Below are 27,896 nucleotides of genomic sequence, written 5' to 3'. Positions count from 1 at the left end.
TTACTGTCGATTTCCATCGGCTTTGTGCGCCCGTGTCGGCGGGCACACCAGCCTGGATAGAGCAGGGAGACAGAGGGAATTAAGTCGAAGGAACCTTATTTTGTTTGTCGCTTTCTCGGAGCAGGCTTATGTGGCCCTGTTGCTGGTGGTCGCGGGTCACTTAGACCGGAGTGCCGTTTGGTTGTGCGGCCCGCTTGACACGCTGTATCAGAGCACGTTGTTCGTGCTCGTGCTCGCTGGTCAGCACCTGCTCGCGCCGCGCTGCACTGGGATGTTGTATTTTGGGTGTTAGTGAAGATCTGGTGCATTCCCACGTGCCGTGGTATAAAGTGGGTGGGCTTGAGCACTGTGGACATATGTGTTTATTCATTTTACTAAGGAGATACTGTAGCAGCGTCGCAAAAGACGACGAAGCCCCACTCTGAGGCTCACTACGCGAGCCTCGTGACGCGAGCGGTCAGTGCTCCTACGGAATCCGAAAGCTCGACTAAGCACACCCACTGCTGGCCATTCAGCTGCTGCATTCGGTCTCAAATATATGTGTTGTACTGTGGCTCCGCATTTTCAGTGCTTAGTACTACCACAAAAAAAATTCAAATTAGGGTATACGATCTTTTGGATTCGCCTTCATGCTACTGACTTTGTCAAGTTGTTCCTGCTGTTTTGTATATAGTTTCCTAGTTGTTGTGTAACTCCCGTACACACATATCGTACGGACGGCTAAAGAAAATCCTTTCTATGGTTGTCTTTAGCTATTTGACCCAATTAGCTATAGACGTTCCTACGGCTGTCTTTAGCTATTCGTATCCACATTACAATGGATGTCTTTAGCTTCTTCTATAGCTGGCTCTATGACTGTCTTTAGCTATTCGTATCGACATTTCTACGGGTGTCTTTATTATTCTATAGCCGGTTCTATGGCCGTCTTTAGGTATTCGTATTGACATTCTTATGGGTGGCTGTAGCTTCGGCTATTTAGAGTTGTATGGCTGCGTTTAGCTCTTCTTTTCGACATATCTATGGCTTTAGAAGATGCCAAAGACACCCATAGGAATGTCGATACAAATCTATAAAGACAGCTATAGCGTCTATAGATAATTGGGCCAAATAGCTAAAGACAATCATAAAAAGGATTTTCAATAGCCGACCATTCGATGCGTTTGCATGGGCTCCAGTCAGAAAAGAATCCCGCAACCGGTACTTGAAACACAGCGACACAAGCAGCCACTGAGAAATTACCAGCACGCTGCCATGCCGGCATATAGCCTGGCATATCTGTAGAACGTCTCCTGTCGTACTTCTTAAGTTGTGTTCCTAGTTGATTTCTGTAATAAGTGCTCCGTAAACACTTCAGCGATGAAGGGAGAGTTCAAGGTGGCGATTGCAAACACTTCGCCAGTTTTCATTTACAAAAGTCTTAAACACAGGCATTGAAGGAAAGTAAAACAAAGGGGTTTATTCATTCGATTTATTGCATAAAGGGCTACTATCTACGTCACTTCGCCGCCAGTAAGCGGTTGTTCACATAGGCCGATCGAAACACACAGCACACGTATTCCAACACTCTGGCTCGCGCTTACGTTACTCGCTCGACAGCCACATTACGCGGTACATTCTCGGCGGACGCCCGCTACGTAGTCCACAGAAAAACGTGTACTAAGAGGTCGTTCATTACACTCAATACTTAACGCACAAATGTGGAAGTACGGCGTCTAAAATGGAAATGCACTCTTAATAATACAATGGAGACCTTCCGCACACAATGCAATAACAGAAAACGGTTTCCAAGTCTGCTCAGTTAGTTCGTTGTAAGTTTTCTCAGTTCGCAAAAAAATAATTATCTTTGTCACATCACCGCGGCGAAATGTTCCCTTTTGTGTTGCAATGCCTATGTGGTGCAGGGTAGTTTGGAAACACATTCTTTATCCCCAAAAGAAGTCCGGCATTTTTCGCATGCGTACGATGAATTTCCTGTCGTGGTATTGCAGGTATCCATTTTCGCATGTCTTGAAGTTCAATTAATCGTAACACGGTCACCGTAAACACCGAAATTTACGAAAGAGAAAAGTGGCACAATTACATGGCATCACAAAATCTACACCAACACATTGCGGTCGAATTGGAAATTCCCAGCACGAGGCAACACCTGCCATGTACTCACATACGAGCAAGGAGACGAAATGTGGCTGACTGAGTACATGCTGGTACGGGCAGGTACATCGCACTAGGAAATAGTGCGGAGATAAGTGCCCATCGTTCGAGGGTTTCCTAACTTGTTCACTGGTAATTACTTTTATTTGGTAAATACAACATCGCTTAAAGTTTTGTTTTCTTCCTCACTATATATTTTTTCAGTACTCCGGGAAAATTGTCTGTCACTATCATCCCTGCGCGCACGAACACAAACAGCGCGGAACGCCTTACCCTTCCTTTCTGCGAAAGCTTTCTTTCGGTACCAATCGCCAAAACCAATCTGCCCCCCCAAAAAAATTACGCCCACCTCCCCTCGCGGGAACCCTGGTGTGATGCGACGCTGAGGAGGGTTCAAGCGCAAGCGGAGAGCAACCGTCGACCGAAAGGCCGCCGGAGAGCGGCACACCGGTTATATGCGCAGCGCGCCCGAAGGAGAGGAGACCGCGGAGAGAGAGAGTACTGCACATGCAGAGCACCGTGCGCAGCGCCGCCCACCGGCGGAGTGAGAACGCGTTGGGCCGCACACCCGCAGATGTTGAGAGAGAGTGTTCGCTCTCACCTGGGCACGCGCCGGCGCCAGTGCGTCTGCCGCGGCTATGACGCAACACAATCCAACACAATCCACTTTAATGTAATCCAATCGAAATCCAATCCTATCCAATGCAAGCCATACCAAGCCAAGCCAAGTCAATCGAATGCAATCCAATGCCCCTCGCGAGAGAGGGTTCGCTGTCGGAGAGGAGAGGGGGTGAGCGGAGGAGAGTGCGGACGCTGACGACGGTGACGGACGCACGCAGGAAGGACAGGGACGCCGACAAGAGATGCTCTCAGCGTCGCATCTAATAAAACAGCAAGCAGGGGTGTCCCTCGGCCTTTTTATCGCTTCTCGGAATTTTCTTTCTGCGCCTCCTTCGGTCTGGCATAGGTCACTCTTCCCATTGTTCCCAGCCGTTCTCACTGACTAATCTCAAAATGGGCTCCGCGGGAGAAGGTTGTTCTCAGCCACAACCACATTTCCGGCCGTGTCCGCACGTACCTTGGGCCGCCAAATTTATTTCTTATCTGCTATGACAATGAAAGGGCAATTTTCAGAGAAGCCCGCTTTTGTACCTGACGCTGGCACCGAGGGGCCGCAGAGGAATTATCCGAACTTATACTTCCTTCGCTCAACGATCATTTGGAAGCTTTGCCGGTACGCAGTATCCAAAGATCCAACCTAAATTTGAGCGTTAATCAGTAGCTGCCCTTAATTTTACGCTTCCCGTGGTATGACCATTAACGAACGTTATTTAACGGGTTGCAGACAATTCATCGAACGCCGTTACATCGAACGCCACTTCATAGAAGCCGTTTGATCGAACACTATTTCATCGAAAGCCGTTTGGTAGAAGGACGTTTCATCGAGGACATTTCATCGAATTTGGTCGTACACAATAGAGCAGAGCCTTTAGGGCACATGGACAGCAATAAATGAGATTGTTACTTTTTGAGTGCGTCTATCTTCATGCTGATCTTTTCGGTATGACCATTTTAATACGTAAGAAACCACTTATTTCTTTCGTTGCAGCATGGGACCACGCACTTCGACATGTAGCTAAGCTTTCATGAGTTCGCTAGATACTGGCATCTACATCAACGTCTCAGCCTCAGCAAGCAGCGCCAAGTTTTCGGCCTCCGTCCGAAAATTCGGCGGTTGGACCTTCCTACCATACCATTAATTCGACTGAACGTCAATAGACTACAGTTACTTCGCGTATTGACAAAATCGTGCTGGCTGGCAGGCATTTAACGAGCTGAAAGAGTTTCCACCAGCCGTCTGGAGCTGGCATGCTGGTTCGAAAATAATTACGTCGTGGGAAAGCCATGCCAGCTGCCCGAGTTGCCCGGTGAACTGGCGATCCGCGTGCAACCTCGGTTTCTGCCTGCCTTTTGGTCCTATCAACACTTAGGAGAACAAGGGTTACCAAGAAAAAAAAATATGTAGAAAGTTGGCACTGCAGGTCTTCAAATGTTGGTATCTGACACCCCGGCATTGTGCGGTTCCTCAGCCGCCTGCAACAGGAAGAAGAAGGTACGGACAGCCGGGTGACAGCACTTTTGCGTAGCCACCAGGCGCCGAAGCAGAGGATACGGTTGGTGAAAGAGTATAAATATTTAGGAGTATGGCTGAACAACAGCGAAGATTACACGCAGGTGCATGAGGCTCACCTTAAGACAAAAGGAAGACGGAACCCGGCTATAATGAAGCATAGAGCCCTCTGGGGATACAGCAAATACGAGGTGGTAAGGGGAGTCTGGAAAGGGGTCGTGGTACCAGGATTAACTTTCGCTAAATCGGTTCTGTGCATGAAGCCAGAGACCCAAGCGGGCCTGGAAGTAAATCAGAGGACGGTAGGCAGATTGGCCCTTGGGGCCCACATCAAAACTACAAATGAAGCGCTACAAGGGGATATGGGCCGGTTATATTTCGAGGCGAGGGAGACGCAGAGCAAGATAAAGTTTGAGGAGTGACTTCGTGACATGGAGGACGGAAAATGGGCCGCGAGGATGTTTAAGTACCTGTATATGAGGAGTGTGGACACGCGGTGGAGACGGAGGACCAGACAGCTGACCAAGCGGTACGGAAAGTCGGTAGGGGAAAGGGGGGTTTACACAACAGTTAAAACGACGAAGTGGGCACAGAGAATGGAAGCGAAAAAAACCCTGGAGACTTATAGGGCAGAGAAACGGGAAATTAAGAAGGCGGGATTCTACGGCAATACGAGAGGCAGTGCGTTGCTCTGCGAGGCACAGGCAGGGTGCCTGAGAACCCGGGCATACACGGGTAGCTACATGCAGCAGGATGAAACGTGTGCATGCTGCGGCAGTGATCGGGAAACTAGAGACCATATTGTCAGGAGCTGCACAGAGATACGGCCACCACGGGGTGAGGGGGAAACGACGCTGGCGGAGGCTTTGGCATTTAGGGCGTAGAGGTGACGAAGGCCATAGACGCCATAGAGGCCAACTTCAAGGCCAACTTCAAGGCCAGAGAGGTCAACTTCAACTAGAGGCCAACTAGAGGCCAACCTCAAGGCCATAGAGGTGACGAAGAAACGACTTGAGTGGTGGTGGAGGAAAAGTAGGGAAGGGAGGGGTACGCAGGCGGAGTAATCATACGGATCAGAATTTAGAACAGCGAGAGGAGAAAAAAGCGGGGTGGGGGCGATGAGTTTAAAACAGAAAAGAGGGAGAGGTGGGAGGGAGGAAGCAAATCTATAGGTTAGCTGGGAGTAGGGCAAGTAAACGCAATAAAACAGGCAAGTCGGTTGCTGACAACCGACGCCCCGATTCAAAGGGAAAGCCATTAATCATCATCATCATCATGTGCTACCCAAGAAGAGGCCCTCGAGCGCATCTCGAACCACCGGAAAAACATGCCAGTAGAGGTCTTTTCGAGGGCAAATGCTCATTAATAAAAGCAGTTACTGCGTTTTCGTACATTTTTATGTCATTGCGAGGGCTCACGATCCGGGAAGGGCTTAACCTCTATCCCTATCACGGGGCGGGGTCTGCGAGGGATCGCCTGGTCACATTTCATGACATCACAACACACTACCGCCTCTCTCGCCGGATCTACCCACCGGCGGACCAGCAATTGGATAACCACAAAGAGCACATTTGGCGTTTACTACAAATACCTTCCCCAACCCAGCTCGTCTGACACAGATTCACCAAATTCTCTATCCAACCGTGGCCTGTTGCCTGTGCGGAGATCACGCCACCCTTTCTCACATCATATGGGCATTCCCACAAAATACATTCCCACTTATCACCTCTGAGGAGCACTGGCAGGCCGCGCTCAGCAGCTCCGATTTGGACCTTCAGGTCCAGTTAATCGATAGGGCTGTGGCAGTCGCCGGTGAGTGGTGGGTGCCACCGGCTACGAGCGCCACCTGAATGGCATGGATCCAATGAAGTTTTATCTCTCTTTCTGTCTCTCTCCGTACATTACAGTCACATTTACAGCTCATCTCGTACTCTGAAAATAGACCTGTTTCATTTCTGCCAGTCGGCCAATAAATTTTAGTGCATCCTGAAAATGTCTCTTCTGGTGATTTGTGCGATCAAATACTTTGTATAAACACAGTTACAGAAAACTGAAAGAAAGGAAATAACCAACTTCAGTAATCACAACACAAAAGGCACCATCACCCGCAGCAACTTCAACTCACTGCATGTCGCCTATAATCGTCACGGGAAGTGGCAGTGACAAAGACTCGTGCTTGAAAAGTGCGCGGTTTTTTACGCTACCGCAGCTTCCGAACAGCATTCGATAAAACGGGTGACGTGAATTCGATGAAACGGCGTTCGATGGAACGGTTTCGATGAAACGGACAGGGCTTCGATAAAACGGCGTTCGATGAATTGTCACGTACCCTTATTGAACAAATACTTTCATATAACCGGCCGATCAACCTCAGCATAGTTATTCAATCGGTGTTGTAGATGTAGCTGGATAAATTCTGAGTATATAAATTTAACGTCATAAGTCGTATTGACCAAGCGGAACAGCATTTCTTCAGTAAAATATGCTGTTGGGCTAGTTGGTTCATTGCTTAAGGAAAATCGAGCGCTACAAACGAGGACAGAAAAAGCGCAGCTGTCTGGTCGTTCTTCGTTTTTTCTGTCCACGTGTGTAGCTCTCGATTTTCCTTAAGGAATAGGATTTAATGGTTGCTCTAATTATAGCTTTATGAGCTAATACGTTTCTATTAGTAGCTGGAGGCTTGGAGCCTTATGACATTATGTAGTTAGCTAAGGGAGCTTTAATGAATGCAGGCCTGTAGATTATGCGCCAAACACTTTCCTAAAGACGACTAAATTTTGCCTAATTGTCACGCGTTTAAAGGTTTATAGATATATATTGCTCTGTAGACCGCCGTAGAAGCTTTTATGACTGCGTCTCTTTTGCTTTAGGGCAAATTCGCTCCAATAGCTCACAAAAGACAGCTGAATAGTTCCAAGTATGTAGACTTATAGCTACACAACTGCCTATAGCCAGCCAAAGGAGCTTTTATGGCTGTCTCTTCTTAAATTTAGGACAAATTCTTTGAACAGCTGGCAAAAGACAGTGATTGGTTTAAGTCTGTAGGCTTAAAGATAAACAACGGCCTATAGCCAGCCTAAGGAGCTTTTATGGCTTTCTCTCTTTAGCTTTCCCTCTCCGAAAAGGCAGCGCATTTCAGCGCCATTTTCGTGCTGAAATCCGCTGAAAGCGATGGTTTGCACTGCTGGCGCCGCTGAAAGCCGCTTGCGCTGCTTAGCAGTGCTTAAGCCCCGCTGTCAAGCAGCATCACGCGCGCCGGAGTGGCGTAAATGTGCTGAAATGTTCTGCAGGCGCTGGACCTCACTTGTGAACAGCGCTTTCATGCTGCAATTGACGTATCGCTGGAGGGCGGCACGCTGGACCCAAGCGGTTCTAGCACTGGAGTGTGCACGCGCATGCTGTGCGGTGAAGCAAAGAAAAGCTTTGCGTGCAGAAGCTTCGAAAAAATGCGTTATTAACTTATTACAAAATCAAGTCGCCTAACTGACCAAAATTTTCAACTCTGCCCTTTTTGCTGTCGCAGAAACAGCAACCGCTTAGCATATTAGCGCGTGCGTAGGTGCGTGATTACGATCGAAGCAGTGGGGTTTGAGGCACATTGTACGGTTGCACCCCTATCTGGTATTGCTAGAAGTATTGCCCATTTGGTATTGCTAGAACTAAAATTATTCCCTTCAATCAAGTGAGGTCGCCTCCGATCATCAATTTAGGCAATGAGTATACCCTAGTTACACGGGCACAGTTAACCACGGTTAAGCAAAACCGCGGTTAGACAAAACCGCAGTTTACTGCGTTACACGACAGATGAAACTGCGGTTACCCCGGTAACCATGGTTAGCGCAAACTGAGCTTTGCCACCTCAGTTCGGTTATGCTAACCGCAGTTTCCGCAGCCGCAGTGTTCAAAATCGCACATGTCAGTTCGGCCGCAAGTGGCGGCACGCACCAACGTAGGCGAAAAAAATCACCTTGGGTTCGGAGCCTAGGAGACGAAGGTCCCCAAATAACCGGCGCCCTAAGAGGCGCTTGCGTTCTTTGCGTCACTCTCGCAATCAGCGCGACTGCCCGTCAGCAGCGGCTCGTTTCCCGATCCATCATCCACCCGATCAACTACGACAAAAGCCGTGCTAAATTTTAAATTCCGCGCGTCGTCCGCCAAAACAATGGATAAAGCAGGCCAATGGATAAAACTCGATAAAGCAGGATAAAGTGTTTTCAGCACTCGGAAACGATCGGCGCGCACGTCGGCCGTGCCTGGAAACACATCGGCGCGCCTGCCCGCACGGCATTGCAAGCGGTTCGAACCGGCCCAGACCACGGCAGCGACAGCTTATCGCCGCTCTTCAAAATAAATCTGACCGCGGAAAAGAACTTCCACATGCGTGAAAGTGGATATAAGTGTGGTGAAAAATTGTGATATGGATTGTAATTCATAGTTGCGGAGATAGCGGCGATCAAATATCCACCGCGATGCTAAGCCTGAAGTTCCCAACACCGATCAGACCCAAGCAAACCAAGCCAACTGTTTGGGAGGCCCCTCTCATTGCCGCGTGCGAGTGTGTCGCGTTTGGCTGTGGAGCAACTGTCTTAACGATATTTCCTAAATATCCTGCTGTAGCATAATCCAGCGGCAGCGCACTCACAAAGCAGCGCCAGCGCACGCGAAAAACAGCGTCAGCACAAGCGTTTTCCAGCAGGCAGCGCACGCGTTTTACAGCGGACAGCGCCTCTGGAAAACGCGCGCGCTGGTCCGGAAATCAGGCGCGCGGCGATCGCTGCCCGCCAGCGCGCTGCCTTTTAGGATAGGGTTTAGGAGGAATTCTTTTCAATAGCTGGCCAAAGACAGCTGAATGGTCTCGAGTCTAGACTTTGAGCTAAACAATGGCCCATAGCCCGCCAAAAGAGCTTTTGTGGCTGTCTCTCTTAAGCTTTAGGAGAATTATTTTCCAATAGCTGGCAAAACACAGCTGAATGGTTTCGAGTCTGTAGCCTTAAAGCCAAATAATGCTCAATAGCCAGTGAAAAGAGCTTTGTCGCGGCTGGTCTATAGAACTAAAGCTATACATATTTCTTTAGCTGGCTAAAGTATCCTGAATATATGTGACTCTATAGACTAAACATACTAGGTTGTTCTATAATGGTCTAAAGAGAATTGTATTCTTTACAGTCTTAAGTGCCGAATGCATACACATTTAAATAGCCGACTATAGCCTAATTTATTCCCTTTTATGAGTGACCTTAGAACTCATAGGCGGCCATTCCTCACCCTAAATTTTTCCATAGACGCCCATAAGCCATTTTTGTATGGGGTATTTCAGTATATGCCAGTGTATGTAAACTGCTCTGGGCTGAACTTGCAGTCATTCTCTTTATCGGAGGTCGCGCGGTTCTATGCGTATTCCCTCGCCACTCTGTCGGCCTTGCAGTTTCTTTCTATTCCGGCCTGTCTCCTTATCCACACGAACACTCGCATGTTTGTGCACGTCCTTGTCGAGATGGTGTCGAGGGGTTTACCGGCTGCCTATTCTATTCTACAACTAAGGCTGTTTATTCGGGCTAGCTTTGAGTATGCTATAATTGTTAGGGAAGTTTGCGGGGCAGTGCTGTGTGCTATTGCCAGGGCAATGGCCGCTTCTTTCGCTCCTGTGGCTTCTTTCGTGTGGAGTGTCTCGCAGTAGGCAATCGGTCACTATGGCCGCCGCATTGACGTTGGTGCGGTGAACCATTGCATTCGACTATACTGAGCCGGCGGAGGTTCTTTAATAATTATGCATGACTTGCACTCCAGCGATTCTTCTACCTTTGTACAGATCCGTGTTCATGTGCTTCGGGATAAGTTCGACGTTCACTAGTTTCCTGTATTGGTCGCTCGTCCGTGTGCCCGCTGTAGTGTGTTTTTGCTGACGCCGAGTTTTTTTAACAGGTTGCTTTGTTTGTCCGGAAGTGGGGGTTTTGGCCGGAAAGAAATGAGCTGGCGTGATTGGCCACTGCGGCCTAAGTCCTGGACCGTCCGCGCACTGCCCCGGGAACCTGATCCGGCGCTCGCTTTTCACGTGTATGCTCACTGTGTACGCGCACTGCCTTCGAACCCTCGGTTCGAAGGCAGTGCGCGTACTTTTCGGGGACTGTCCCAGACTGGTACGTCGAGCAAGCCCAGTGTTGCGCCGTTTGGCCGTAACGCTGTCGCTGCTGACTTTGCAGTGTATAACTCCGGATAGCGCAATAGTTCCCGTGTTTCGGGTATAGTGACATCGTAAAACGTAAATAAAAGATAGCAGAACAACAAAAATATTCTCTTGATTCTGTGTATCCTTTCTAAGCCTCACCGCTTATTATTGCGAGAGGAATTTCTACAGGAAGAAAACTTTTTCAATTGCAACCGGTTTCCAAGTAGAGATCGCGTATACTGCAACTTCAAAACCCTTTATGAGAAAAAATGCAGCGCTTAAGAATGAAAAAACAGGTGATATATATTTGCACAAATGTTTGAGGCAAATTCAACTTCGTGGCTTCCACAAAAGCCTGTGGCATTGTTTCTGACGGAGCGCTCTAATCTGTGCGAGTAGGTACAGAACTGGTGGCAGCAGCTCAAACACTCAAGACACCAGCGATATGTTTTCCATCAGTCTTTTCAGATAGCTGATTTCGAAAATATCGTGTTTGAAGACGAGGAAAGCATCTATTAACTTTAAGTTCGGGCCTGCTTGTATGCGCTGCCAAACCATCAATTTCTTTTTCTGTTCACAAGGAATGCAGTGTTTGTGGACAATGAGGAGTTCGGTGACGAAGGGGGATTTAAAAAATGCGAAGACAATCAGAAACGTTTTCATTGTGTCGAGAAAACGATATAGCTTGATAAGTGTGCAAAACGTTGCTGCCTCCTTACTCTACGAGATAGTTTTAATTTATAGACAAAAATTTAGATATTGTGATGCTCACCCGGAGAAATAAGAAAAACTACAAGCACAGCAGCAGAACAGTAAAAAAAATCGCACCTTTCCACTCTGTGAAGAAGGATCACCAGCGAAGCTGAGCGCAGTCCAAGGAGTGCATAAAACAAAACTTGTTTGTAATTTGCGATTGAGCATAATTCCTAGCCAGTTAGCTGAATGAAACTTGGAGGGCCTCGAGCTTTAGTCTGGTGAGAAAAAATCATGGGGCTGTCCGCTTCTCCTCCCTACTACTCTGTGTAACACACCAACACAAACCACACACACCATGGGGACAGTGGCCAGGTCGCATTGGGCCGTGAGACGTCCACGTTTATATGTCATCGGGGAGAATATGAAGCCTATATCTTCGCTTTCACACACCCCTTCCCTTCACCCCATCCCCACACCCATGCACGCATAAACCGGTAACAAGTGACGTGCGGGTGCTCAGACCTGAAAGACACTGGCGAAAATGACGCTCCGAAAGCCTGTCTACCTGAATAGTACTTATAGGCTCACGTGGGATTTCTAAGCGGGCAAGTTGCTTTTCACCCTGGAGGGATTCAGAGCTACTCGTCAAGTTTGAAATTGAGGCGGCAATGGCGTTGGCTCGACGTTCTGCGCACCGGCTTCCATTATTTAGCCACATACAGCTTAGGTGTAAAGATGAACATTGTATGGGTCTTAAGGAGCTGCGGTTGAAGTAGAGGATATGTTGGAGATTCTCAAATTGGCAGAAGAATGAGAATGGGATTTTTGCCGTGCGTTTCCTAGCAATATAATATCGAAATCGGGATTTGGAGCCGAAGAGGCTCCAGGTATGAAAGAAAATCGGCCACCTTCACAGCTGAGATGCGAAGACTGAGGAAACAGTAGCTGGTGGTCTTATCTAGCTTTAAGTTTGCTTTTCTTAGGTGTGTCCATTTCTTCAGAAAACGTTAATTAAAAAGGGAAGCTTTCTTCACGAAAATGCAGTTAAATCAAAGTCAAGAGACCCTCCTAAAGTCCAACACCCAAACTGCCAAAGTTCAAAGTCAAAGTCCACTTGAACTCCCTCAAACCCAAAAGCAACGCCCGCACTACCCCCGCTACTACTAAACCCATCAAACCTCGGGTCTTTGGGGTGGTCCAATGGTTCCGTCGCCAGTTTTACGACATAAAAGCGGCGGTTTCAATTCCCGAGACCTCCCTAACCACATTTTTACTTGAGCCGAGTCAAAAATGACAACAAATTTTTTTTGCAGTTCTGTCGTGTTTTGGCGTGTCGTACTGTCGTCTTGTCGTATTCTTGTCATATGGGAATCCTGTTGTTCTGTTGTGCGTCGTATTCCCGGCGTCATTTTGATGTTCCATCGTGCCTCATTCCTGTCTTCCCCTGATCCTGATGATCCATCAGCAGTTTCACATGGTTTTTATGTTATTCTTCATTTTGTAGAGTAGTTGAAGTTGAAGTAGGCAGTTCTGTTTTGACTACAGGAATGTGTATCGTGGAGAAAATTGACTTTGTCGTTGCGACAGAAATGTGCGCCGTAACAACAGATGGCTTTGTCGTAACAGGACTTCTGTTGTGCCAACAAAGCTTTTTGTCGTACGACAGGAATTCTTAGGTTTTTTCGGTATTCCTGTTGTGTTTTTAGACTGGGAAGCGTGCCACAGCGAATGAGGCATGGGCTCCTTGCCTCCTGGCCACTTTCCCTCAAACTTCTTGACCCGTACAAATAATCTTCACTGGTAATCTGTACTACTGTACAAATATTTGTAAGGGTAGATTTAGATTACGTCACAGAAGACCACACTGTTGGCATGGCTTCTTCGGACTGTGCAGGAAAATATTTCTGAGAGCTGACAAAGGTAAAATATAAACACATTAAATTGTTTTTGAAATAGTTACCGAAAATTGATCATCAGCTCAGCTTAACGCGTCGTAACTACACCTGGGCTAAACTAAGGCGTGCGTGTTGAGGGGTGTGAATAGATTTGTAGTGCGAGACTTCCTCAACACATGCTTTAGCGGGTTGCGTTCGCATTTTTTGACGCCGTAAAGGAGCCGTTTTCGAGATGTGCTTGGAGAGCGGCAAATGCGCGCAGGCATGACGAGTCTGCGGAGGTGTCGCTGGTGGGGAAAGTGCAGAACTCGGACTCGGCCGTCGTCGTCGTGCTCGGAGGCACCAACCTCCAGGAACCAGGCGACACTGCCGCCGGTAAGTGTTACTGAAACGTATTATTTATCGTAACAAATGGGACAGCCAACCACTTTTTGAAGGGCATCCCTTAAACAGCTCGAACCAATTGGTTTCCCTGACAGGTTCCTCGAACGTTCAAAACCCGAATTTTAATATCTGCAGATATTTAATGTGCCACCAAAAGGAACGCTGGCAGCTATAACAGCGAGCGGCGCGGCTGCATAATTTTAACTACGTGAGATGAAAAGGTGCGTTTGAAAACTTGTCTTCTACTAAAACAATAATCAAGTGTAGTCTTTGATTATCGTTTTTACGGTTTTTAAATCACGCACTGAAACCGATGCGGAGGTTTTGCTTTACGAGGAGTAGTGTCCCGTTTTTTCAGATTTCGGAACTTTTCACTCCACAAAAAACGCTTGGCTGTCTTATAAGTAGAACAGGAAAGAAATGAGTTACCATCGTCCCCGCAGCTGCGGCATTTACCTTCATCTACTTCACAGGAGGTCTTACAGGGAAAGGGGCGGTAGTGCTGCCTCATAGCTTTCTAACAGCCATCTATTAGTAGACGTTTGTGCTGGCCATCTAAATAGCTCATACAACAAAACACTGCTGCTTTACAAGCGTGTCAGATATAGTTACCGCTTGTGGACACTGCCTAAAGGCGTTGGAGCGCCATAATCATCCAGTGAAAATTGCAGAATCTCCCCGGTTGGAAATGTAGAATAAATGTTCAAGACGCTCCCCTTTTCAGTCGGCTTCACTAGTATGCGCAAATGCATTGCTGGGAAGACATTTTCCTAGGCGTCATGTAAGCCGACTGATACCGTGTGTCATGAGTCAAGGCCAATCCCCGGAATGACACCCAATGAAGAAGATGGAAAAAAAGAGGAAGAGGAGAGATCCAGGTGGGAGGAGGGGGAAGGAGAGAGATCGAAGCAGGGGCGGAGGAAGACACTGGGCTCCCGAAGAGCGAAGCCTGGGGTGACCTAGACCCAAGACACCGACGTCGCCATACAAGCCTGGGCGGGAGCGAGCCGACGACGCTTCGGCTCCGGTCTCCCGACGGTCCGCCAACCCACGTCTTGGCGGCTCCAGCGGCGACGGGCGCGTGTCTGCGGTCAGCATCGTATCGTCGTCCTGTGCTACGACGGTCCCGATAACGGCAAGGTCCTCTGGAGTACCAGCCTCTCCACGCTAGCCACCCAACATCGCGACGACGGCACGCGGGTACCAGCTCTTCGTGGCTGCCTACCAGATCCACAAGTCAACACCCCCGAAATATGTAAGCCTCACCTGGTGCAGCGTTCCGGGACATAGTTGTGGCTGTTAGGGAGAAGTGTCTTAGGACATTGTGTATATTTCATCGTCGACAGTTCGATAGCTTTATCTCGTGTATGGTTTTATTAACTGGTTTTGTTTGCTATTGCTTCGAGCTTTGCAGTGTCATAAATGTCTTTTGTTAACCTGGCTTTGTTTCCCATTTCCTTCTTCTTTGCCGGTCGAGACGCGTGACATTAATAATTGGCGAGCCTGCCAGGATTGGCCCAGTCACGCGTCTTAGCCGCTTAGAGGAATGGATTGGGGAAAATTTCTAACATTAGTTCAAACGCACGGTTTGAACAAGGAGCAGGCGTTTAAGATAGTCGAGAAAGAGAGTCGCAGAGAGCAGCAGGCGTTTGAGGCAGAAAGGAGAATATTGCAAGAACATGTACAACGGTTAGAGTCGAAGCTGCGCCTCGTCCAGGAAAGTTACGAACCAGCAGAAAGAATCCAACTCGCCGTACGTGAAAGGCAAGACACGTGCATCGCATGTGGTGATGAGTGCGCACGAAACATAGAAGAAAACGAAAAGGGCTTTCAGCGGCTAACCGAGGAGGAAGCCGAGTTTGAAGCGCCAGGCATTGAATGGTGTGGTGCTGGTACGGTGGGAGTCCAGCCGCAGGGACATGAACGCAGTGAGTGTGTCACGGCAGCAAACCAGCCGCATGGACGTCACCATGATGAGAATACATCGGGAGAGCGAAGACTTATGGCCCCCGGTACACCTGACTTCTGTGGTTTAGAAGCATCCAAAATACTTGTTACTGGGACTGAGGTGCCTGCCACTCCGCATGCCTGTGTGAACAGTACCATGTCTGGAGGGTGTAGTAAGGTGCTTTCAGAAGTGCCTATGGCTGCGGATTGGAACTTTGTCCTTCAGGACAGAGCGACGTCTTTGGACAATCAAGTGGACTGCTCAGGGGCAGAGGTTGTTACAGAGGCCAAAACAGAACCGCAGAGTACCATTTTTTATGACCTAGTAGGGCAGCGCCCTGGAACCGAGTTGTCTAGAGTCGTGCAAGAGCACCGACTTCACGCGTTTGACCGGTATCTAATGCATGGGCCATTGATGCAATGCAAAGAAGGTTTGCAAGCACTGAGTAAGCAAGTTCGAAAGCATGGCATTGAACGAAAGGGCCAGCTTTTTCAAACGAGCGACAAGCTGGAGGAGGCAAAGTGGCTCAGGTCTCTTCCGGGTAGAGCACAGAAGCATAGCATTCGAAAAGTACCTGTTAGCAAGTGTTCGGGCTGTACGCATGTCGATGCAAAAACGGGGACGCATTGTGAAAATCTAAGTGACAGTGTAGCCAAAGGTTCTGAATGGACGCGGCGGAAAAAAGTTAAAATGAAACGGGATTCCCATAACAGTAGGCTTGAAACATGGCGACAACTTTTCTGAGAAGACAACTATTGTGTTGTAGTGCACAACTGGTTGTAGTACAGTAAGTTAGAGAAGCACTGGTGGATGTATAGAGGGGTAAATTAGTCGGTACAGTGGTGTTTACAGAGAAGATATTTTCTAAACAGGACACCCGTGTGTCATTGTGAATTGTGATATATTTAGAGAAGTGTTCATGGGGGTGATCTATTGTCATCGGACCGTATGAGTAACGTGGTGTGAGAGAGATGGTGGTAGGTTGGTCGGGACATTACTGAACATTGTGTGAACAGAACGGGAATAGTGTGCGACATCAGTGAAGTGCACGGGGATAAAAAAGTGATGGTGAACAATGGTGACGCCGATGGTGAACAGTGAGTGCGTGTTGGTGAACAATGTGAGGCATAACAATGTGATGGTGTACAACGACTGCGTGATAAATGAACAGCGGTTGTGGACTTAGTGACTGCTAGCCTTCCTGAGAGAGGTTGGGGAGAAGTTTTTTTGGAAAAAAACTCTTGAAGAGGGGGGTAGTGTCATGAGTCAAGGCCAATCCCCGGAATGACACCCAATGAAGAAGATGGAAAAAAAGAGGAAGAGGAGAGATCCAGGTGGGAGGAGGGGGAAGGAGAGAGATCGAAGCAGGGGCGGAGGAAGACACTGGGCTCCCGAAGAGCGAAGCCTGGGGTGACCTAGACCCAAGACACCGACGTCGCCATACAAGCCTGGGCGGGAGCGAGCCGACGACGCTTCGGCTCCGGTCTCCCGACGGTCCGCCAACCCACGTCTTGGCGGCTCCAGCGGCGACGGGCGCGTGTCTGCGGTCAGCATCGTATCGTCGTCCTGTGCTACGACGGTCCCGATAACGGCAAGGTCCTCTGGAGTACCAGCCTCTCCACGCTAGCCACCCAACATCGCGACGACGGCACGCGGGTACCAGCTCTTCGTGGCTGCCTACCAGATCCACAAGTCAACACCCCCGAAATATGTAAGCCTCACCTGGTGCAGCGTTCCGGGACATAGTTGTGGCTGTTAGGGAGAAGTGTCTTAGGACATTGTGTATATTTCATCGTCGACAGTTCGATAGCTTTATCTCGTGTATGGTTTTATTAACTGGTTTTGTTTGCTATTGCTTCGAGCTTTGCAGTGTCATAAATGTCTTTTGTTAACCTGGCTTTGTTTCCCATTTCCTTCTTCTTTGCCGGTCGAGACGCGTGACACCGTGGTAAGAAAGCCCTATAGGGTCATTTATTAGATACCGCCATGAGACGACGAGGGTATCGCTATGAAACGTCATACACCAAGTCGGATTCACTGCTATGTGCCTGGAGCTTCACAATCGCAGCGCCGCCTGCCGCATCTTCCCCGCAGCGTTTACGGGATGAGCATTGCGTGGCTGATAGGGGCTCATGCAGTGTTTTGCTTTCTTTTGATTTTCTTTACCTTTCCGCACCCTAAATAAGCTTGCTGTAGTGGCGTCCGTAAGCAAGTAGTACGTTAATTAAGGCACTTCAAAAAACAGGTGGGTCATGGTATAGTGCTCGAACAAGCCGGGGAGCTACCCGGGTAGGCGGCTCTGTGCGCTTCTTGGCCGGTGTTACTGGTGTCGGCGACGTCATCAGCATATTTACACTGTCACCTCCGAACACGTCAGGCTGCCTCGTTTAAACACTGTCACCTCCGAACACGTCTATTGCCGCCTCGCTTAGACCTGATATTGGCACAATGAGAGGTTGGCTTTATTTTGCAAAGCGGACAACAAAGGCGAGTTTTAGAATACGTACAGTCACGTACAAAAGAAATGCGAACACGAACATATGAACAAGAACACGCAAATTCAACAAAAAGAGTTTTTGGAGGTCCCGTAATGACGCACAATATATTGGTATATTTGGAAAGCCCGTTTTCCCAACTTTGTTTCTGTAATTAGGCCACCCGCCAATTTCACTTGCATGGGGAGAAATCGCTCTATCTGTGCGTTCCGGTTGGTATTTTCGTCATCGCGTTTCATTTGTCTATGACTGTAAGTCCTAGAACATGTTTCGGGGATGTGATTACCCAATACCTGACGATAACTTGTGTCTTTTATGGGAATATGAACCACGCGAAAGTGTTAAGTATGTTCGAAGGCTGTGCGTCGTTATATATGCGGCCACTCACACCGTATGACAAGAACGAAGTAAGTTATTGAAACCGCGGAAACAAAATCTGCAAGTCCGGAAGTAACAGTACAGCTCGTAGGGGAATGAAAAAAAAAAAAAACAGTGTACCTCCGGAAATGCTAAAGACTGAATGCGAAGACTGGATGCGAACTGAACCAACTGGATGCGAAGTGCACTGCTATTTCGCAATACATGGGGGTTGGGGGGGGGACGCTTAACGAATTCGGAGCGAAATCAAGGAATGAGCGTTTCAGTAATCAGACACAAGCTGCTTGTCCCCTTTCCATTTGTTTTCGGCTTCAACAAACGGCTGATCATTCGGTAGATGCATTTTTTGAAAGACACGGTTGGCAGTTCACAAGCGATCAAAGGTGTTGCTTAAATAGTGACAACCATCGCCGACGAACGAACATCGATGCGAACCTAAATGCAAGATGTGCGGCAAAGAACATATGATGGGGGACAAGAGGTGCATAGCCCTTTTCCTTTTCCGAACCCCCTACATCGTCAAGAAAATACAGTGGGAGCGCAAGCTCGAAGCAAAAGCGTGAAAGCAAGAAGAAGAGGAGAAAAAGAAGAAACTCGGCATGGCAAGCCACGAACGAGCAGGAAGGACGAAAGCCGGGGCCAATTCCAGGAGCAAGTCAAAGACACACAGTAGGTCGAGGAACCGCTGGGAATCAGTCCCTCTCCTGCCGGCATTCCGAACTGAAACATCAAAGACCAATGACTCACGTGATAGTAGCAGTCTTTGTGTAACCTCGTGAAATCCGACAACAATCGCACCAAAGGTAGGTTGGGTGAATAGGGCCGCCCAGGATGCTAAGGCGGAAATCTTAAATGGCCTTAAGGAGCAGATAGGATACTGATGGAACAAAATGAAAAACCAAAGAAGCAGTTAGACGAAGTTAAAGGGGCCCTGAAAGGCGTTTTCTGCACAATAAATGAACTAGCGCAATCGTTAGGCTGGGTCATCAACGTCAGCTGTGCCAAGTTCATGCTCTTTTACGTGCAGCGGAAAGCTCTCACTTTTCTTGCAAAGTTTGTCGCCCTTTTCTCACCCTTCCCTTAGTGTTTTCGGACGCCGCCATCTTCTCATGTTTACGTCATCAATTCCCAGATGTTCGTCATGAGGTAGACATCCTGCTATTGGGCGGCTTTTTCACGCATTACCGGCGAAGAGATGTGTCATCTGCTCAGCGTCGGCTCGCCGGCTGATCTGCCAGCGGAGTGCCGGAGTGCTTGGACTTTTCACGACAAACGAAACAAGTGTAAACAAACGCTTAACCGTTGCTATTGAATGCAACACGGCCATAACACGACATGGATATTATCTTACTGGAGTATGTACCATAAATAAAGCGTCGAAGCCCCATGGCACTTCTTTGGTGCAATCGCAGAGAACGCCCTGAGCCGAATGCCCGGGATTGACGCATACGTTTTATTCTACTTCAAAACAATCCAGCGATGCGTTTCGAACGAACACAACGTCACAACGTGCGTTGCAAGTCTGCACCGCGATTGACAGACGATCGGTTACCTCCTCCTGCCCGTCGTAAATTCGGCACTCACCTCGCGCCCGGTTTGCGGGGACGAACAGCAAGTGACTGAACTCTGGCGCGCAAGCCGAGAAGGCACACTGCACATACCACATGCGAGGTTGAGTCATACGTCGCTCGAGAAAAATCATCCAGACCATGCGAAGCACTATCCACCCGCAGAAGTACAACGTCGTATTTCATCGCGAAACGAACGCGTCCACAACACACAGGAGGCGATGCAGACACACACACAGCTTCGGTCTCTGCCTTGGCTTAGCTTCAAGCTTCGTTCGGACAGTCAGCGATGTTACGACGATACAGAGCTGCGTGAGGGCGACGTGCTAACAACTTGACGTATTTAAAACCACAGGGTTCATCGGAAGGGTTCATCTTTCCTCCATCTCGCGCTTGTTGCCGCCATGTTGCGGCTTCACGTACGCACGCTGTTTTGCTGCTAATAGAGAGTTTAGTACAACGTTTGTTGCCTTTGAATACGCTAAACGCTAAATGTTTCAGTCCCGCTGCGTAACCACCGCGAGGGGAGTTTTACTAGAGCGGCTGATCAGTTTTGCGTAGCGACACGCTAATGCGTACGGCGCCATCTGTCGAATGTTTTGCGAAATGACTCGCCGGCTCATCTGCTAGCGCAGTGCCGGAGTGCTTTTAAACCTTTTACGACTATCCAAACAAGTGCAAACAAACGCTTTCCTGTCAGTGTTTAATGCAACCCATGGAAGGAGCTTGTCAGAACACAGGTGCTCGCTGATCGGCGGCGCTGGTTTGCTCTGCGCCTTCCCGTTCATCGCCACTGATAAAGCGATCCCATCCGGCGCGTTTTTTGCACGGGTTCTGTGTCGGTTTAAAATGTCTTTTTCGCATGCCGCCGGTAGGAATTACCACCGCCGCAAAATAAGACCCGGCACTAGCGGGGCCACGTCTGACACAGCTTTTTGGATAAACAGTGCGCGATGCATCACAGGGAACGAGCGCACGATCCTCCCCGTGCGGCTGCGAGTTCACTGCCGATAAAAAGTCACGTGCCGCCGATAGCAACTGCAGCAACGTACACCGCGAAAGGGCAAGGCCAGGCCGCACGCAAGCGGCCAGGTCTTTCGTTCGCGTTTTAAGCCTTTAGTGGAGAGCGGAATCCATGGTGTCAACAAAGATTAAAAAACCAAAAGAGCTTGCGCGTAGCACGGCCGGACTCGATTCTCCTCCCGCGCTCCCCTTACGGCCTTCGCAAAACCGGATCGGCGCATGGGATTTTTTCTGACGCGCAGTTGGAGGGTCTGACCGCACGAGGGCAGCACCACCTCACTGCAAGCTCTGCGTCGCCCCGTCTCCGCGCAAGACAAGAGCAAGGCAGCTTGAGCGTTGACAACATAACCAGTGGGCTTTCACGGTGGCATTTCCGCGTGTAACAGGGCAGTTAGTGTAACCGATATGGCTAAGATTTTTTTGTTCTGGTATATGAACGATATTGTTCAGACGAGCGAGACCAGTCACGGCACGGAACAAAGAACGTTTAATGAAGAAGTAGAAGTAGCACGCCCTCGCGCGATGGAGCAGTCTTCTTGCTTTTCGTCTTCGAGCGCCTTCATGATGATATTTTACAAGCTCCCGCCCGGCCAGCTTTAATCGCACTGCGCTTTGGCGGGTCATTTGAAGCAGTCCTCGAAGGGATCGAAGTGATTCGCCGATCTTCTGAGAAGTTCTTTGTTTCCCGTCCGAAGGAGGCAAGCCCGTGTCACTCCGTCGCGTCCAGGGTAGGTTTTCTCAATTCGGCACATTTTCCAAAACGTCCTTGGGCCCCGGTCTTCAGTTAGCACCACATCTCCTATGGAGAGTGGTTTAGCGTGGCGTGCCTTGGCCTTGACAGTTGCGCCTATTTCTTTTATGTACTCTTGATGCCATCTCTTCCACCAAGCTGCTCTTACGAGTCGGCATCGACTCCTACATTCCTCTTCAACATCTACCCTGTGTGTCTTCGCTTGTTCGTCGTGTAGCTATTGCCGTCCGCCTGTGATGACTGCCGGCGTTAGTGGCATGGGCTCATTGGGCTCGCCATACACGTAAGCCAAAGGGCGATTGTTGAGAGCTCCTTCCACTTCGGCGACAATTGTTCGCAGCTCCTCCACTGAAGCTGTCTTTCTTGATATTTTTCTCATCGACGTCTTCAGGCTTCGAATTAGGCGCTCACAAAAACCTCCCCACCATGGGGCGCACTCGGCTATCGTATTCCACTGTATGTTTTGAACACTACAGTAATCCTTCACCTGTTGCTGCCTGATAGTTTCGAGCATTCTGTTGATCTGCTTCTCAGCTCTTTGCAAGGTTCTTGCGTTGTCCGAGTAGATTACGGCAGGAATACCCCTTCTGGCTGTGAACCGCCTGAAAGCCTGCAAAAAACTGCTCGTAGACATGTCATTGGTCACCTCCAAGTTCACTCCTCTCGTTACCGCGCAGGGGAAAACTACCACGTATTGCCTTATAATCTCGTCTTTGTACTTCGCATAAACCGTACCCGAGAAGTCAAGCTCTGTCACTTGAAACGGTAACGATTCGTTGACCCTGTCCGCCGGTTGTGGAGGCATTGGTTGACTGGCAGGCCTGGTGTTGTGCTTCTTGCAGACCATGCATTTGTTTAGAACTCGCTTCACGGCCTGGCGACCTTGCCAAATCCAGAACTTGGTGCGCAGCTGCGTGAGTGTCGCTTGAACACCGCCGTGTAACACAAGTTGGTGAACGTGACGTATCAGCAATTCCGTGGAAATTGCGTCCTTTGGCAGTACAATGACATGCCGGCTTGACACTTGGCTGTATTGCAAGCTTCCTGTTAGTCTGATGAGTCCTTCATCGTCCAAGTAGACTTCCTGTCCACTTATTTCAAAGGTCTTCGCGCTTGTCGCACTACCGCCACTTTGCCCCCAGATTAGTCCTTGGGTTTTTCGTATCCAGCATGTCCCCGCAGTTGTCACCTCTTTGCCAGTCAACGGCCCCTTACCATAGTCTTTTTTGGCGTTTTTTACGAATCTGAATACCCATGCAGTAACTCGTAGAAGCCGCCCATATGAATTTTAGACGTCCATGATTGGTTTTCTTTCAGTCATACCTGTGCATTTATGGCACTGTACTTCGGGCGGGTAATCCATCGTCATTTTTGTACTGATCATGTTTGCTGTTTCCTGCTGATCTGAGGCCAGCCATTACGTCCGTGCTACGAGATGTTCGATTACATCAATAATTTTGCGCTTATTCCACGTGTTAGTAGATCCGCCGGATTGTCTTCACCTTGAACAAAAGACCAGCTTGCTTGAGATGTCTTGTCTCTTATTTCTGCGACTCTGTTGGTGACGAATGAATCTCTTTTGCTTGTCCACTTAATGCAATGAAGAACAATCATCGAGTCGGTCCAGCAGGCTATATCTTGAAGTGCTTCGCTGAAGTGACTCGTTATGTATTCTCTAAGCTTTGATGCTAACATTGCTGCCATCAGTTCAAGTCTTGCCATACTCAACTCTTTAATTGGTGCTATGCGGCTTTTCGCTGTGAGTAGCTTAGATTCTTTCGTGTCATCGTTCTACAAAATTACTATGTATGCTTCCGCTCCGTATGCTGCTGGGCTCGCATCGGCAAATACCTGAAGCTTCTACGATTCCACTAATTTGTCCTTGCTTGCGTAACATCGTGGAATTTCTAACAGTTGCAGTTCCTCCGCATCCGACATCAGTCTCCTCCACTCGTCGCATTCTTGTTTAGGGAGTGGATAATCCCACGTGACGTCTGTTTTCCATAGTCTTTGAAAGCCTATCTTGGCGCGGATCGTGCACGGGGATAACAAACCAAGCGGATTGAATATCTTGGCTGCTGCTTGTAATACTGGCCTTTTGGTCAAGCATGTGTCGTCTGGTAAGGAAGCCAATTTCTCTACAGGAAAGGATATCACGTCCTTTGCGTGCTTCCACATCATACCAAGAAGCATCGTATGTCCTTTCGAGCAGATCCTCACATGATCATTGTTGTAAAAGAAGCAGATCTGCCTCTCTCATGCCCCATAATCATCATCAGGAGTTCACAGGATCAAAGGAATCATAAGGAGTAATCTCGGCGGCTCGTCCCTTTGTCTACATTTCTTTGGTGCCGTTACACCCGGGACAAGGGACCTTGCCCCGGGACCCGCAGATGCTCTCGCAGACAAGGGACCCGCAGATGCTCTCGCAAGCACACGTTCAAGCATCGCCATGTCTTCCCTAAGTATTTGTGACCGCATGGTAGGTCTACAATGCAATGCAAACTATCCCAAAAGTCCGCCCTAATCTGCACAATATAGTCCACCAGGAAACAAGGCATGAAACACCAGTCATTAAAAATAAACAGTGTAGAAAAAATACAAATGCAGACTAGTTGTGCAGTCTGCTGGAATTATAATGATCCCATCTGTCGTTTACAGATTCAAAAAAATATATTCCTTGTGAGCTGTGTTCCTACCCCGCCGTGCGAGTTTTTTCCTTTGATTTCTCGTAAAAACTGGCAAGGCCTGGATATTTATATAGAGGTTCGCAATCCTCCTACACAAATCGTAAATCCGATTGGTGAGTCAATAGCAGCTCAACGATGAGGCTTCAACTGACCAAATAATGCTAGCTTGTTGGAAGGCAACATCACTGCGATAAGGCTCTCACTATGTGAATGTGGCAATTTTAGGTCCTTGAATTCAACCTGCAGAACACGAAGCCATTTCTCCGCAATCATCCTTCAGGACATCTTTTCATGACGCCACCATTAGTTTTCGCCGCTATGAGTGCTGGCCCACGTTACCAGGTTAGATGCGGGCAGTGCATATTCATCGGAGGATGTGCAACCATGCACTTTCCGCGTCACAAGTTGTCACACATGCGGCTGTAACTGGCGCTGCGTGCACACACTGCGCCCGTTAACGCGCTTGGAGCACTTGGAGGCGGCGAAGCAACAGTGGTCTAGCAGCGCCACCCCCAGCTCGCGGCGGCATAGAGATATGCGGCGGCAGGGCGGCAGGCAGCAAGACGCCCCAATGCGAAGGCCGTAAGGGGAGAGCGGAAGGAGGAGAGTCGAGTCCGGCCGTGTCTGTAGAGTGAACTAGAATACCAAGTATTCTAGTTCACTCTAGTGTCTGTAGCAGACGGCAGTCTGAGTCAACGTTTATACGCGGTTTCACAGGCGCCCCGCCACCAGGGTGCGCTAGCGCGCCAGTGACCGGAAGCGCCCCTAGCAAACATCCGGTCTCTCCCCGAACTGCGCATTTTGCTGCTGTGTAGGGACGCGGTCTTCGCGGTTTCTACATGCTTTCTTGTCGCGAATCTTCAACTTCGAAGTCCACGCAACGTGGCTCGTGCTGCTGTGTGCCAGGTTGTAGCCTACGATCGGGTACAAACCTTTTGTCTCAGATAAGAACGTTCAGGTTCCCCACTGAACCTGTAAGACGGAGCGCCTGGATAGCCGCGATGCGACGAGACAACTGGGCACCGACGAAAAGCTCGCAGATTTGTTCTGCCCACTTCATTCAAGGTAAATATCCTCCGTTTGTTTCATTAGACGAACAGGCATAGTCTGTGAGTAGTCTTTTCATGTGCTCAGCATCCAAAGAAAGTGTTCACACGCGTGTTGCGAGCGTCCACTCTCCGAGATAACAGTTTTGGCTGCTGCGTAGTTCGTATCTAATGAGCATAGCTCGTGCTTCGCGTAACCTAGTTCTAGACATCTCATAACGGCCTTATAACGTCCCGGTGCACACTTTTTCATGGTCTGCTGAGCGCTGATGATAGCGGTGTGGAGCATAACGAGAGCACTGTTGTTCGGAGCCAGCCGGCGGTCGTAATGGGCTCACTGCTCTGTGGAGAACCAGCCAGCAGCCTAAATGTTACGGGTGTGAAGCTGCAGCGCTGACAAACGCAGTGATGTTGGCCGCAGGCTCACGCTACAGTTGTAAAAAACATGATACGGCGATGCTGACGCTGCAGGTCAGAATAACGCGAAATGGAGCGCAGCGTCACGCTTTTGTAGCGAGACCCGCCGCGGTGGCGCAGTGCCCAAGGCGTTGTGCTGCTCAGCCCGAGGGAGCGGCCTCGATTCCCGGCCGCGGCTTTTCTGATGGAGATGAAAACCAAAAAGCCCGTGTGTTCGAGATTTCGGCGCGCGCTAAAGATCCCCAGGTGGTCTAAATTATTCCGGAGCGCCCCACTACGGCACGCTTACTAACCTGTGTAGTTTCGGGGTGTTAAATACCGCAATCAATCCGTCTTTTGTAACGAGTCTTCGTGTGCGCAGTCACTCAGCTGGATCTTCAGAAAAAAACGGATTCTTGACTTTTCACTGCTAATTTTAGTCCCTAGCGTTGCCGCATGTGCCTAAAGACGAAAAATGCCGCAATGGCATTCACACTCATGCCCGTATTTAATTTTTTTCTGCCTGTTGATTTTCATAAGTCAAATTGTGGTTGTCAACATATTCAGTGCTGATAGACTTAACAAGTTTGATGCGTATCTATTTTCAGGCCAGCCATCCTCGGACCCTACACACCCAGATCACATTCCAAGTGTGTTCCCGTACAGGGTGCATGGCAACTTGGAACAAAAGCTGACGAGATTCAACCGTGCACTAAAAAAGCAGCGGCGCGAACCTGCTCTGGGTGACCCCGGATCACCTCCCGATGACAGTGCTGACCAGGAAACCACAAAGAGAACGTCGGATGCTGCCACAGAAACGACTCTTTCCGCGCAAGATATCCAGGATAAGCTTGCAGAAAACGAAATGCTTCAGAAGCGCATCGTTAAATTGGAGCAGGAGCTAGCAGCGGCCAACCACAAAATTGCCATACTTGAAACCAGACAGGAAGAGCCGCTGATCTTCCGAAGGTAACTCAGGACATCGTGATGAAGTCTGACAAGACTGTCAAGTTCCACACGGGGCTGGTTTCCAAAGTAATGTTCACTGCATTGCTTCAGTTAGTGCTGTCTATCTGGACACCCACTGCGAAGACACGCCTGAACCCACAGCAGCAATTTATAATGGTGCTGATGCGGCTGCGTCTGGGCCTGCTTACGAAGGATTTGGCAGGGCGATTTGGCATTTCGACAGGCAGCGTAAGTCAAGTTTTTCATGCGTGGTTTGATGTCCTGGCGGTAAACATAAAAAAATTTGTCATTTGGCCATCTCGGAAGGCACTTCGGTCTCACCAGCCAAAAGCGTTTCAAGACCCGTTGTTTGAGAAGGTCAGAGGAATTATTGACTGCACTGAGATATTTATTCAAAGGCCCACTTACATGACGGCCAGAAGCCGAACATACTCCAACTACAAGCATCATAACACAGTGAAGCTGCTGGTTGCTGTTTCGCCATCAGGAGCAATTTCGTTTGTGTCAAAGGCTTGGGGCGGCAGAGTGTCAGACAAGAAGCTGACCTTGCATAGTGGGCTGCTCGACAAGGTAGAAGAAGATGTGTTTTTGGTTGACCGAGGCTTCAGATGTGAAGAGATGTTTGGAGCTCGTGGTGCAGTACTTGTAATGCCGTCCATGACGAAAAAGCGCAAACAGCTGCCAGGTGGGGAAGTAACTGCTTCAAGGAAACTGTCGAGTGTGAGAATACATGTTGAGAGAGCCATACAGAGGCTCAAAGTATTCAGAATCTTCCAGACTGTGTTGCCCATCAGCTTCATTAAGAGAGCCGGTGATGGAAACTGTGCAACTATTGACAAGCTGGTGGTGGTGTGCAGTGGATTGGTGAACTTGCAAACACCCATCATAAATGATGAGCAGTGAACTCAGCAGAGTTGGCTGTGCGTGGTGCTCCAAAGAGTGAAAACATTTTTGCCGTTGCATGAATAGTGTTTGCATTTTTTTGTGGCACAAGGTTAAATGTTGCGCTAGTTGGCACGCCAAGGTTATTTATTTTTTGCTAAGTCGTGTGTGCTTAATAGTCTTTTTTTCTGTATCGCCTGTAGTGTTTTACAGTTCGTGCGTTTACGCCACCTACCAGTTTTCACTTGTTTAGTGTAGCTAGAAATAATTGGTTTGCAATCTTCTGCCTTAGTATTCATTTCTTATTGACTGCTTGATGGGTGTTTT

The 27,896-nt window shown here is 48.8% G+C and overlaps 1 pseudogene; it reads left to right on the top strand.

Moving 5' to 3' along the window:
- The window catches only part of LOC144175722 (uncharacterized), a 38,420-nt pseudogene extending 10,830 nt beyond the window's left edge, over positions 1–27,590 (top strand).
- Positions 27,591–27,896: the final 306 nt, after the last annotated feature.

The sequence above is a fragment of the Haemaphysalis longicornis genome, unplaced genomic scaffold, assembly GCF_048455015.1.
Source record: "Haemaphysalis longicornis isolate Haplotype H1 unplaced genomic scaffold, Haemaphysalis longicornis Haplotype H1 scaffold_3, whole genome shotgun sequence".
Taxonomy (NCBI): domain Eukaryota; kingdom Metazoa; phylum Arthropoda; class Arachnida; order Ixodida; family Ixodidae; genus Haemaphysalis; species Haemaphysalis longicornis.
This window is presented reverse-complemented; position numbering and strand designations above follow the sequence as displayed.